Consider the following 13617-nt stretch of genomic DNA (forward strand, 5'->3'; position numbering starts at 1 on the left):
TGACAAGTAAGAATCTTAAAACCCATGGATTTATATGTCTCCATAAGGAAATCAAGCGTGTGTACAGTGGCCTAAAAGCAGCAGTGAAAATCCGATAAATCCTATTATCAAAATGAATTTCAAAAACAAAACACAATGACAGTGAAATAGAGAGCAATTCTTAAATAATTCATTCAGGGCTTGTGATGCAACCTGTATTTACCACATCTACACGCAGAGCTGGATGAGACATAAGGCTGGACACTTCAGCCTGATAGCATTGGTGAGGTTCGGTGAGCAAACGCAGACCCTTTGAAGTCATACTGCATGGTACCCATTCCATGGGTCCCAACTCTCCAGGTTTAAGGGATTCTTCCTTCAGCTAAAACATGCATGGGAAACCCAGAGTATGGTCCACCGTGTGATTGGGAAACGTTTTCAAATGCATCTCAGTTTTCGTCCCCTGGTACTCGGGTTCAACATTTGAACGCTTTACTAACACTCTCCCCACTTGGAGAGTCAGTGCCATTAACCTCCTGTTTGGCACAGTTTGCAATTTCTGCGCAAGATGAACAGGAATAGGGAGAAGCAATGAGAGACTAGCTGTAGGTGTCTGCACGGGCAAATGGAACGCTCATTTCCCACCAGGAAGAGGAATTAACCAAAGGCTCAGCGTGCCCTGCCGGAAACAGATTAGGGCCTGAAGCAATCCTGCGGTTTTGCGGCCAGCTCACAAGAAAGCGAGTTGAAGAAAGGAGCTCAGGGGCACTGTAATTCACAAACCTGCAGAGTTATGAATGACAGCTATCGTCCAAAAATGTATTGAAGTATGTCTTCGAAGAGGACTTGAAAGCGGGGCAGAATTTCAGAAAAACGATTTCAGGGGGTAGACTGGAATTGTACTAAAAGCATAGGAAAAGAGGCAGAATGTCGACAATGATGCACTTGGCCAAAAAGGGCGTATGCGTTTTTTCCTGAATATATTCAGGAAAAAACGCATACGCCCTTTTTGGCCAACCAAGCAAGCGTGTAATGGAAATCTGCACGACAATGAAGTCTCACTGCCCCCCGGTCAAAAGGGCCATCTGAAAAAAATGTAAAATCCAGAAAGTCAGGACAGGTCATGGAGAACAGGGAGCCTTGTCATGCTGATGGGCAGGATGTAAATTGCCAACAACCACTCTGGAGAAGTGTATGGTGTTTCCAGAAACACGTAGGAAACAAAGCAACACAGCCTATGGCACTTCCACTTATGGTCCTATAGCTTAGGGAAATTAAAATCACAAACACACAGCCACCCTAAAGTTTGGGATGGCTCTGTTTACAAGAACCTTGTCTACAGTACAAGTTAAATATCCGAGAAAGGAAAAAATCGATAAAGAAGTTCTGGTACGCACGTACAATGGAATATCACTCAGCAATGAAATCTACGTCTTCAGGCCCGTAGCGGCATAATGAGTGGATTCAAGTATGATGATTTTACGAGAAATAAGTCACACAGAAAAAGAAACATCATAAGATATGACTAATACACGGAATGTAAACTTGGCTACCCATGAACTGAATTACAAAACAGAACAGGGTCTCAAATTTAGAAAACCAACTTATGCTTGCTTATGGGGAAAGGTGAGTTGGGGTGCTGCATAAAACCAGAGATTGAAATTAGCACAGATACCGTTCCATAAGCCAAATATATAATAGACAAGACCTACTCCTTGCTCAACGAAACGGACTCAAAGCCTGGGAATATACCTGACAAGTAAGAATCTTAAAACCCATGGATTTATATGTCTCCATAAGGAAATCAAGCGTGTGTACAGCAGCCTAAACGCAGCAGTGAAAATCCGATAAATCCCATTATCAAAATAAAGTTCAAAACCAAAACACATTGAAAGTGAAATAGAGAGCAATTCTTACATAATTCATTCAGGGCTTGTGATGCAACCTGGATTTACCACATCTACACCCAGAGCTGGGTGAGATATACGGCTGGACACTTCAGGCTGATAGCATTTGTGAGGTTCGGTGAGCAAACGCAGACCCTTTGTAGTCATACTGCATGGTACCCATTCCATGGTTCCCAGCTCTCCAGGTTTAAGGGATTTTTCCTTCAGCTAAGACATGCATGGGAAACCCAGAGTATTGTCCACCGTGTGATTGGGAAACGTTTTCAAATATATCTCAGTTTTCGAACCCTGGTACTCGGGTTCAGCATTCCAGACACTTTACTAACATTCTCCCCACTTGGAGAGTCAGTGCCTTTAACCTCCTGTTTGGCACAGTTTGCAATTTCTACGCAAGATTAACAGGAATAGGGAGAAACAATGAGAGACTAGCTGTAAGTGTCTGCACGGGCAAATGGAACGCTCATTTCCCACCAGGAAGAGGAATTCACCAAAGGCTCAGTGTGCCCTGACGGAAACAGATTAGGGCCTGCAGCAATCCTGCGGTTTTGCGGCCAGCTCACAAGAAAGCGAGTTGAGGAAACGAGCTCAGGGGCACTGTAATTCACAAACCTGCAGAGTTATGAATGACAGCTATCGTCCAAAAATGTATTGAAGTAAGTCTTCGAAGAGGACTTGAAAGCGGGGCAGAATTTCAGGAAAACGATTTCAGGGGGTAGACTGGAATTGCACTTAAAGCATAGGAATAGAGGCAGAATGTCGACAATGATGCACTGGCCAAAAAGTGCGTATGCGTTTTTTCCTGAATATATTCAGGAAAAAACGCATACGCCCTTTTTGGCCAAGCAAGCAAGCAGGTAAATGAAATCTGCACTACAATGAAGTCTCACTGCCCCCCGGTCAAAAGGGGCATCTGAAAAAGTGTAAAATCCAGAAAGGCAGGACAGGTCATGGAGAACAGGGAGACTTGTTATGCTGATGGGGGGGATGTAAATTGCAAACAGCCACTCTGGAGAAGTGTATGGGGTTTCCTGAAACACGTAGGAAACAAAGCAACAGAGCCTATGTCACTTCCACTTATGGTCCTATAGCTTACGGAAATTAAAATCAAAAACACACAGCCACCCCAAAGTTTGGGACAGCTCTGTTTACAAGAACGTTGTCTACGGTCCAAGTTAAATATCCCAGAATGTGAAAAATGGTTAAAGAAATTGTGGTACGCACGTACAATGGAATATCACTCACCAATGAAATCTATGTCATCAGGCCCGTCGCGGCATATTGAGTGGATCCAGGTACGATGATTCTAAGTGAAATAAGTCACACAGAAAATGAAACATCATAAGATATCACTAATACACGGAATGTAAACTTGGCTACCCATGAACTGAATTACAAAACAGAACAGGGTCTCAAATTTAGAACACCAACTTATGCTTGCTTATGGGGAAAGGTGAGGTGGGGTGCTGCATAAAACCAGAGATTGGAATTAGCACAGGTACCGTTCCATAAGCCAAATATATTATAGACAAGACCTACTCCTAGGATTACACATGACTAGTAAGAATCTTCAAACCCATGGATTTATATGTCTCCGTAAGAGAATCAAGTGTGTGTACAGCTGCATGAAGGCAGCAGAGAAAATCCGATAAATCCCATTATCAAAATAAACTACAAAACAAACACAATGACAGTGAAATAGAGAGCAATTCTTAAATAATTCATTCAGGGCTTGTGATGCAACCTGGATTTACCACATCTACACCTAGAGCTGAGTGAGACATAAGGTTCGACACTTTGGGCTGATAGCATTGGTGAGGTTCGGTGAGAAAATGCAGGCCATTTGAAGTCATACTGCATGGTACCCATTGCATGGGTCCCACCTCTCCAGGTTTAAGGGATTCTTCCTTCAGGTAAAACACGCATGGGAAACCCAGAATATGGTCCACCGTGTGACCGGGAAACCTTTTTAAATGCATCTCAGTTTTCTTCCCCTCATACTCGGTTTTACCATTCCAGACGCTTTACTAACTCTTTCCCCAATTGGAGAGTCAGTGCCTTTAACCTCCTGTTTGGCACAGTTTGGAATTTCTGAGCAAGATGAACAGGAATAGGGAGAACCAATGAGAGATTAGCTGTAGGTGTCTGCACGAGCAAATTTAACGCTCATTTCCCATCAGGAAGAGGAATTAGCCAAAGGCTCAACATGCCGTGCCGGAACCAGATTAGGGCCTGAAGCAATCCTGCGGTTTTGCGGCCAGCTCACAAGAAAGCGAGTTGAAGAATGGAGCTCAGGGGCACTGTAATTCACAAACCTGCAGAGTTATAAATGACAGCTATCGTCCAAAAATATATTGAAGTAAGGCTGCAAAGAGGACTTGAACGCGGGGCAGAATTCCAGGAATACGATTTCAGGAGGTAGATGGGAAGTCCTCTGAAAGTATAGGAGAAGAGGCAGAACTTCGACAATGATGCACTTGGTCAAAAAGGGCATATGCGTTTCTTCCAGGGCCCTCATTAAAGAGGGTAGGAGGCTCCCAGCATGCTTCAGTGGCCAACAGAGGGCCTACGTCGCCAAGGCGACGTGAGCCATCCAGGCAGGAGTGACCTCACATCAGAGCGCCCACCTCACAGAAGGGTAAGGAACCCAGTCATGATCAGACTCTCACCAGAGTGCCCACATAAGCAAGGGGCTGGGAATCAGGCACGAGTGTCCTCACACCCGTGGGGCCACATCATCGAAAGTTGAGGTACCCAGCACATGTGGCCTCAAACCAGAAGACCCACATCACCATGGGTCTCAGAGCGAGGCAGGCAGGATTAACCTCAAAACACATGGCCCATTGTATAAAAAGGTGAGGAATCCAGCAGTTGGAACATCCCAGCAGGCGGCCCAGAGCACCGAGGCTATGGGATCCAGGCAGTGATGAACTCACAACAGAGGGCCCTCATCGTGATACTGTAAGCAACCCAGCCGTTGTGACCTCAGAGCACAAGGCCCACATCCCCATGGGGAAGGGAACCAAGCAGGAGTGTCATCGCACCAGTGGGCACACAACAGAAAATGTGGGGAGCCCAGAAGTTAGGGCCGGACGCCAGAGGGCCCTCATCACTGAGGAGAGGAGGCTCGCAGCAAGCTCCAACTGCTACCAGAGGGCCGACGTCGCCAATGCGGGGTGTGCCAGCCAGGCAGGAGTGACCTCAGAGCAGAGGGCCAACCACACAAAAGTGTGAGGAACCCAAAGAGGATCAGACTCTCACCAGAGGGCCCACATCACCAAGGGAATGGAAACCAGGCAGGAGTGTCCTCACACCAGTGGGGCCACATCACCGAAATGTGACGGACCCAGCACACGTGGCCTCAAACTACAGGACACACATCACCAAGGGGCTGGGAGTGAGGCAGGCAGGAGGAGCCTCAAAACAGAGGGCCCATTGCGTAAAAAAGGTGAGGAATCCCGCAGTTGGAACCTCCCAGCAGGCGGCCAGGAGCAGCGAGGCTATGGGATCCAGGCCTGACTGAACTCAAAACAGAGGGCCCACATTCTGACACTGTGAGCAACCCAGCCGTTGGGACCACAGAGCAGAAAGCCCACATCCCCTAGGGAAGGGACCCTGGCTGGAGTGTACTCACACGACAGGGCGCACATCAGAAAATTTTGGGAGCCCATGAGTTAGGGCCTGACGCCAGAGGGCCCTCATTACCGAGGGGAGGAGACTCCCAGCAGGCACCAACTCCCAACTGAGGGCCCACATCGCCAACGTGACGTGTGCCAGCCAGGCAGGAGTGACCTCACAGCAGAGGGCCCACCTCCCAGAAGTGTGAGGAATCCAGACAGGATCAGACTCTCACAAGAGGGCCCCAATCACCAAGGGGATGGGAACCAGGCAGGAGTGTCCTCACACCAGTGGGGCCACATCAATAAAGGTGAGGAAACCGGTACATGTGGCCTTAAACCAGAGGACCTACATCACAAAGGGGCTGGGAGTGAGTCAGGAAGTAGGAGCATAAAAACACAGGACCCAAAGAATAAAAAAGGTAAGGAATCCAGCAGTAGGAACCTCCCAGCAGTCGGCTCAGAGCACAGAGTCTATGGGATCTAGGCCTGAGTGAACTAACACCAGAGAGACAACATCATGAAACGGTGAACAACACAGGTGTTGGGACCTTAGAGCAGAAGGCCCACATGCCCATGGGGATGGGAACCTCGCAGGAGTGTCCTCGCACCACTTAGCACGTATCAGAAAATGTGGGTACCCAGCAGTTAGGGCCTGACGCTAGAGGGCCCCCATCACCGAGGGGAGGAGGCTCCCAGCAGGCTCCAAGTGCCACAAGAGGGCCGATGTTGCCCAGGTGGGGTGTGCCAGCCAGGCAGGAGTGACCTCACAGCAGAGGGCCCACCTCACAGAAGGGTGAGGAACCCAGCCAGGATCAGACTCTCACCAGAGGGCCCACATCATCAAGGGGATAGGAAGCAGGCAGGAGTGTCCTCACACCAGTGTGGCCACATCATCCAAAGGCGAGGGACCCAGCACACGTGGCCTCACACCAGAGGACACACATCACCAAGGGACTGGGAGTGAGGCAGGCAGGAGGAGTCTCAAAACAGAGGGTCCATAGAAGAAAAAAGGTGAGGAATCCCGCAGTTGGAACCTCCCAGCAGGTGGCCAGGAGCAGCGAGCTTATGGGATCCAGGCCGGAGAGAACTCACAGCAGAGGGCCCTCATCATGAAACTGAGCAACCCACGGTTGGGACCTCAGAGCAGAAGGCCCACATTCCCATGGGGTTGGGAACCTGGCAGGAGTGTACTCGAACCACAGGGCGCATATCAGAAAATATTGGGAGCCCAGGAATTAGGGCCTGACGCCAGAGGGCCCTCATTACCGAGGGCAGGAGACCCCCAGCAGGCACCAAATCCCACCAGAGGGCCGACTTCGCCAAGGCGGGGTGTGCCAGCCAGGCAGGAGTGACGTCAGAGAAGAGGGCCCACCTCACAGAAGTGTGAGGAACCCAACCAGGATCAGACTCTCACCGGATGGCCCACATCACCAAGGGGATGGGAACCAGGCAGGAGTGTCCTCACACCAGTGGGGCCACATCAGCCAAAGGTGAGGAACCCAGCACATGTGGCCTCAAACCACAGGACACACATCACCAAGGGGCTGGGAGTGAGGCAGGTGTCCGGAGGGGCACATTTAACTCTAATTTCCCACCAGGAAGAGGAATTAACCAAAGGCTCAGAGTGCCGTGCCAGACCCTGATTATGGCCTAAAGCAAACCTGCGGTTCTGTGGCCAGCTTTCAAGGAAACGAGTTAAGAAAGGAAATCACAGGCACTGTAATTCACAAACCTGCAGAGTTATAAATGACAGCTATTGGCAAAAATATACTGAAGTAAGTCTGCAAAGAGGACTTCAAAACGAGGCAGAATTGCAGGAATCATATTTCAGGAGGTAGATTGGAATTGCGTTTAAAGCATGTGAAAAGCGGCAGATCTTTGACAGTGATGCACTTGGACCAAAGTGCGTAAACATTTTTTCCTGAATATATTCAGGAAAAAACACATATGCCCTTTTTGGCCAACCAAGCACTCGAGCAATGGAAATCCGCACTACAATGAAGTCTCATTTCCCATTCGTCAAAAGGGCCATCTGAAAAAAGTGTAAAAACCAGAAACACAGGACAGGCCATGGAGAACAGGGAGCCTTGTTATGCTGATGGGCGGGATGTAAATTGCCAACAGACACTCTGGAGATGTTTATGGTGTATCCTGAAACATCTGAAAAACAAAGCTACAGACCCTAGGGCACTTCCACTTTTGGCCCTATAGCTTAGGAAAATTAAAATCAACAAGACACAGCCAACACCAAATTTAGGGCTGCTGTGTTTACAAGAACCTTGAGTCCAGTACAAATTAAATATCCCAGAAAGAAAAATATGGATAAAGGAGTTGTGCTACTTACGTACAATGGAATATCACTCAGCAATGAAATCAATGTCATCAGGCCTGTAGCAGCAAATTGAGTGGATTTAAGTATGATGATTCTAAGAGAAATATGTCACACAGAGAAAGGTAATTATCATAAGATATCACTAATAGAGAGAGTGTAAACTTGGCTACACATAAACTGAATTCCAAAACCGAACAGAGTCTCACATTTAGATAAAAACTTATGCTTGCTTAAGGGGAAAGTTGAGTTGCGGTGCTGTATAAAACCAGAGATTGAAATTAGCACACATACCGTTCCATAAGCCAAATATGTAATAGACAAGACCTACTCTTTGCTCAACGAAATAGACTCATCCATGGTGTATCACCTCACACCTGTTAGAATGGGCATCATCAGAAAATCTACAAACAACAAATGCTGGAAAGGGTGTGGAGATAAGGAACCCTCTTCCGCTATTGTTGGGAATGAAATTGATACAGTCACTGTGGAGAAAGTTATGGAGTTTCTTATAAAACTAAGAATAGAATTACCATATGATACAGCAGTCCCACTACTGGGCATATACCCAGACAAAACCATAAATCAAAAAGAGACATTCACCGCAATGTTCATTGCATCACTATTTACAATATCCAGGTAATGGAAGCAACCTAAATGCCCACAGACAGACGAATGCATAAAGACGTGGTACATATATAAAATGGAATATTACTAAGCCATAAAAAGGAATGAAATTGGGTCATTTGTAGAGACGTTGATGGATCTAGACACTGTCATACAGAGTGAAGTAAGTCAGAAAGAGAAAAAGAAATCTTGTCTATTAATGGCTATATGTGGAACCTAGACAAATTGTACAGATGAACCGTTTTGCAAGGCAGAAATAGAGCAACAGATGTAGACAACAAACGTATGGACACCAAGGGGGGAAAGCTGTTGGGGGGTGGTGGTGGGAGGAGTTGAGAGATTGGGATTGGCATGTATACATTTATATGTATAAAATAGATAACCAAAAAGAACCTGCTGTATAAAAAAATAAAATAAAATTCAAATTACAAAAAGTAAAACAGAAAAAATATTCTTCCCTTCACATACATGTATTTATATGAATAAATTATTTCCATGCTTATATCTGTAAATACAAAAAAGAGGAATAAAATCTACCTTGAACCAAAAAAGAAAAAAAAACAGAACCCACCAGCTACACAGAGGAAAACCGTATCAGGGCACTTGCTCCAGTTGTAAACAATTCTGAAGTTGGTCGGTGGTGGGGAATCATCTCCCATTCAGCCAGCAGGCCCCACGCAACAAGCGTCCTCATTGCAAAGCTGGGGCACCGTGCCGAGGCATCTGTGAGTAAACGTGGGCTGAGCCCCAGGCCCGCTGCTGCTGAAATGTTCCCACCCTTCCCAGGTAAAACACCTGAATATGTACAAGGACTTGAAAGCCTAGAGGAAGGGCCATGGAGCCACATGAGCGACAGCATGCCAGCCGACTTGGTGCCTGCAGGCCAGCCAGGATGGTCCTGGTCCTGGGTGCTCTTCTGGAAGCTTTCCATTTCCCTGCCTGAGATACCCCTGCTGTCCCGGCCCCCACTGCTTTCTTCCTCACTCACCTCTGCCCAGGGAGAAATTCCAGCGGCAGGTATGGGTGACACATCCTCTTCTTTAGCAGGTGGCATCTTGGCAACTGCTGCAGAAAGTCCAGCAGAGCCCCACTCACACTGGGCCACCCACAAAGCCGTGGCCTCTCACTCCCTCCCACCAGTCCAGCCCCAAGACTGCTGACAGGGCCGAGAAAATGGCGTCAGGCACAGCTGCAGGGGCTCTTGCTGCCTGGAGCGGTGTTTATATTGATCTGAACCCAGGCACACCTGGGGAGGGCTGGCCGGCACGGTCAGGCTTCCCAGGCCAGCCAATAATCACCCCTCAGGGGCTCACAGTTGCAGAAACTGGAACTTGCTGAATCGGCCAGGTCCAAGGAACAGGTGTGGGCTCCTGAGAGTCAGGATAGACAAGGGGCTGCAGCTCTGGCTTGTTTTCTAATTATATTATCTGGCCCATGAGTGGGAGACAACTTCAAGAAAACCCTCTCCTAATGAGAGGAACCCAGGAGTCAGGGAGAGGAGGGGTGGCTGGTGGGTGGAGACAGAGGCCTGGTGCCCCGGGTGCAGTGGAAGTCTCTCGAAGACCAGGTGGAGGGAGGCCACACAGAGTGATGTCCAGGGTCACAGACCTGTCGGAGCTGCTGTTTGTTAGTTCAAGTCCTGCTCTGAGGTGCTCTGTGTCAGATCTGAGTGACAGGTGAGCTGGGAGTGCTCTGCAATGAGGGCGATATGCACGGTTCCTGTGTTCCCAGCCCTGCCATGGTACCTGCAAGGGTAGCTCTGTATCCTGGGAGGGGCCTGACCACGAGAGCCCCATGGGCTGCAGGGGGACCTGCCCAGGGAACCCCATATCCTGGGAGGGTCCTGAACACGAGAGCCCCGTGGGCTGGGGTGGGGTACCTGCCCAGGTGAGCTCCATATCCTGGGATTGGCCTGACCTCGAGAGCCCCATGGGCTGCTGGAGTCCTGGTAAAGGATGTCAGGACAGTCAGTGAAGCCACCGAGGATATACCTCCAGTAGTTCCTAAATCCTACACCCTGCTGGTCATTCTACCAACCACCAGGACATGGTATTCTGTATTAGTCTTCAATGATGCCTTCTTTTGTATTCTATTAGTCCCAGAGCCACAAGAAATTTTGGCTTGTGAGTGGCAGGACTCAACATACAACTAAAACAATACTTCCGGGCCGTGTTGCCCCAAGGGTTCAAAAATTCCCACACCATCTTTGGGGAAAGCTCAGCTAAAGACCTAAAAGTTCTACCTCTGGAAAAGGAAACACTCCTTCAATATGCAGACGACATTCTGATCGCCAGCCCTACTAAGGAGACCTCTGAACTACCAAGCCAATAAAGGATACAAGTTGTCCAAGAAAAAGCTCAAATATCACAGACTACGGTGACCTGCCTGGGCTTCATTCTCACAGAAGGTCGGAGAAGCCCATCCCAGGAAAGGGAAGAAACAATTTACAGCCTTACCCATTTCTGAAACTAGAAGACAGCTTAGGGGTTCCTGGGGAGGCCAGGGTTTGCTGCTTCTGGATCCCTAACTACAGTCTACTAGCTCGGCCTCTATATGAAACACTGAAAGGAAAAGGTGATGATCCTTTTGAATAGAATGCAGAAGTGGCCTTTCAAGAATGGAAAGAGCAGTCAATTCAGACCCTTGCCCTGGAACTCCCTAATTTAGCTAAACCCTTTGACCTTTACATTCCTGGTGAACGGTGAATCGCCATTGGAGTATTAGTGCAAAACCTGGGACCACTTGAAATGGAACAATGCAAGAATGCGATCCAGGTAGGATAAACTACGGTCACCAAGGGGCTTGGCCCACCGCCACATCTGGCCAAGATACTGGCAGTATCTGATAACCTGGAAATCAGCAGCCCAAAAGGCCACCTCCCTCCTAAGGAAAAAGGAACCCTCGTGGTGATCCTAACCCCCAACCATGCCCTGAAGTTGCAGGGTTGGCTCCGTGGGCACACTGATCTTGATTGAGGAGGCCTTCCAACTCCAACCTCCATAGAGATAACCGGGGCAAAGGGGCACCATGACGACTCATGTGAAGGTGTCTGAACATGGAAATTTAACGCTCATTTCCCACCAGGAAGAGTAATTAACCAAAGGCTCAGCATGCCATGCCGGAACCATATTAGGGCATGAAGCAATCCTGCGGGTTTGCGGCCAGCTCACAAGAAAGCGAGTTGAAGAAAGGAGCTCAGGGGCACTGTAATTCACAAAATTGCAGAGTAATGAATGACAGCTATCGTCCAAAAATGTTTTGAAGTAAGTCTTCGAAGAGGACGTGAAATCGGGGCAGAATTTCAGGAAAACGATTTCAGGGGGTAGACTGGAATTGCACTTAAAGAATAAGATTAGAGGCAGAATGTCGACAATGATGCACTTGGCCAAAAAGGGCGTATGCGTTTTTTCCTGAATATATTCAGGAAAAAACGCATACGCCCTTTTTGGCCAACCAAGCAACCGTGTAAAGGAAATGTGTACTACAATGAAATCTCACTGCCCCCCGGTCAAAAGGGCCATCTGAAAAATGTGTAAATTCCAGAAAGGCACGACAGGTCATGGAGAACAGGGAGCCTTGTTATGCTGATGGGCGGGATGTAAATTGCCAACAGCCACTCTGGAGAAGTGTATGGTGTTTCCTGAAACACGTAGGAAACAAAGCAACACAGCCTAAGGCACTTCCACTTATGGTCCTATAGCATAGAAAATTAAAATCAAAAACACACAGCCACCCCGAAATTTGGGATGGCTCTGTTTACAAGAACCTCGTCTACGGTACAAGTTAAATATCCGAGAAAGCAAAAAATGGATAAAGAAGTTGTGGTACGCACGTACAATGGAATATCACTCAGCAATGAAACCTACGTCATCAGGCCCGTAGCGGCATAATGAGTGGATTCAGGTACGATGATTCTACGACAAATAAGTCACACAGAAAAAGAAACATCATAAGATATCACTAATACACGGAATGTAAACTTGGCCACACATGAATTGAATTACAAAACAGAACAGGGTCTCAAATTTAGAAAACCAACTTATGCTTGCTTATGGGGAAAGGTGAGTTGGGGTGCTGCATAAAACCAGAGATTGAAATTAGCACAGATACCGTTCCATAAGCCAAATATATAATAGACAAGACCTACTCCTTGCTCAACGAAATGGACTCAACACCACATATTCAACGCCTGGCAAGATACCTGACAAGTAAGAATCTTAAAACCCATGGATTTATATGTCTCCATAAGGAAATCAAGCGTGTGTACAGCGGCCTAAACGCAGCAGTGAAAATCCGATAAATCCCATTATCAAAATAAATTTCAAAAACAAAACAAAATGACAGTGAAATAGAGAGCAATTCTTAAATAATTCATTCAGGGCTTGTGATGCAACCTGTATTTACCACATCTACACGCAGAGCTGGATGAGACATAAGGCTGGACACTTCAGCCTGATAGCATTGGTGAGGTTCGGTGAGCAAACGCAGACCCTTTGAAGTCATACTGCATGGTACCCATTCCATGGGTCCCAACTCTCCAGGTTTAAGGGATTCTTCCTTCAGCTAAAACATGCATGGGAAACCCAGAGTATGGTCCACCGTGTGATTGGGAAACGTTTTCAAATGCATCTCAGTTTTCGTCCCCTGGTACTCGGGTTCAACATTTGAACGCTTTACTAACACTCTCCCCACTTGGAGAGTCAGTGCCATTAACCTCCTGTTTGGCACAGTTTGCAATTTCTGCGCAAGATGAACAGGAATAGGGAGAAGCAATGAGAGACTAGCTGTAGGTGTCTGCACGGGCAAATGGAACGCTCATTTCCCACCAGGAAGAGGAATTAACCAAAGGCTCAGCGTGCCCTGCCGGAAACAGATTAGGGCCTGAAGCAATCCTGCGGTTTTGCGGCCAGCTCACAAGAAAGCGAGTTGAAGAAAGGAGCTCACGCGCACTGTAATTCACAAACCTGCAGAGTTATGAATGACAGCTATCGTCCAAAAATGTATTGAAGTATGTCTTCGAAGAGGACTTGAAAGCGAGGCAGAATTTCAGAAAAACGATTTCAGGGGGTAGACTGGAATTGTACTAAAAGCATAGGAAAAGAGGCAGAATGTCGACAATGATGCACTTGGCCAAAAAGGGCGTATGCGTTTTTTCCTG

The sequence above is a fragment of the Delphinapterus leucas genome, unplaced genomic scaffold (assembly GCF_059928025.1).
Source record: "Delphinapterus leucas isolate spDelLeu-1000000601 "Yukka" unplaced genomic scaffold, BTC_Dleu_Yukka2 spDelLeu_asBTCV2_sq31, whole genome shotgun sequence".
Classification (NCBI taxonomy): Eukaryota; Metazoa; Chordata; class Mammalia; order Artiodactyla; family Monodontidae; genus Delphinapterus; species Delphinapterus leucas.